Source organism: Galeopterus variegatus, unplaced genomic scaffold, assembly GCF_000696425.1.
Source record: "Galeopterus variegatus unplaced genomic scaffold, G_variegatus-3.0.2 Scaffold302, whole genome shotgun sequence".
Lineage (NCBI taxonomy): Eukaryota > Metazoa > Chordata > Mammalia > Dermoptera > Cynocephalidae > Galeopterus > Galeopterus variegatus.
The window spans coordinates 391,587-392,889 of record NW_007726413.1 but is presented as its reverse complement, the minus strand read 5'-3'; positions in this window follow the sequence as shown (position 1 = coordinate 392,889).

Here is a 1,303-nt window from a genome sequence, read left to right as displayed (position 1 = left end):
CCTCCAGCCTCAGCCTCCCGAGTAGCTGGGACTACAGGCGCGCGCCACCGCGCCCGGCGGCGAGGTTGGGACTGGGGTGATACTTGAGCCTGTTCAGGCTACACATTGTGGCAACCGGACTTCCTACCAGTAGACGACTCTAAGCAGAAAGGACGCAGTTGCCCTTTCAGAAGAATCAGGGCATCGTAAATGCAAAAGGGGCTATAGAACATGCGGCACAGCATTACTGTCATATAGCGCAGTAAACCATGCAGAATAGTTCACATGTGAAATAAACCACTTGGGAGGTTTAGGAAAGACTGGCAGCCAATCGACTCTAGTCCAAACTGCGAAAGATAGGTCTAATTGTATATAAACGATACTAAGGTTGGCCCTGAAGACATTCACAAAAGAATGCTTAAGTGTTTTGCATAAAAGCAGCCCGGGTAAAGACTCCACATGGAAAGAGACAACCTCAAGTAAAAACCGAAAACTGAAGTACTTTACGGGAAAAATTCTACTTTAGGGCCCTAGACAGATAAGATAGGAGCAGGATACTAAACTAAGTTTTACACTGAACATTCAGCCCATGGACTAATTCATACTCTGGTTCTACATTATCTGTCAAGGAAAATGGGCATCAGAGGGTATATGCAAGAACATACACAGGGGGAGGGGTAGATCAAGATAAGTGTAAAGATTACAAGAGAACTTCATCATTTACTACTGAATTCTATCATTTCTATCTTTTATGTCATTTCTCTATTTTAAGAAAATTTTGAACCAAGGATACTTAATGACTTGTGTCAAAAAGAAGTAACAGGAGTTGGGCAAATCGTCTTCTGATTTAAAGAGAAGATAAAAGTAAATATCTGAACCTATAGACAGGTGCTATTGACATTTGTTACAACCAAAAATTTAGAGATTATTAATGGGTGCTTTGTGGGCACCAAGAGCTGTGATTCTCAAACTTCATTGTGCATTTGAAAATTCCTGGGCACCACCCCCAAAGATTCTGATTTCTTAGTTAACTTTGGCTTAAGGTATCTGCATTTTTAACTGCTTAAATAAAAGAGGTCTGTGGCTTAGACTTGGAGGTTCACTGATTTCTAGATGATGAAGTGGTGAGCACTAAGAAACAACATAGTCACTAAACACAAGATTTAATGTATTAATCTCACTTTCCAATCAACTCAAGAAAATGTCCTGTGCATAGTCTGTGAGATGTTTTTATAACTGAGGTACATTTACACAACATAAAATTCACCATCTTAACCATTTTAAAGTGTACAATTCATCACCCTTAGAAAGTACAGAAAAAAAA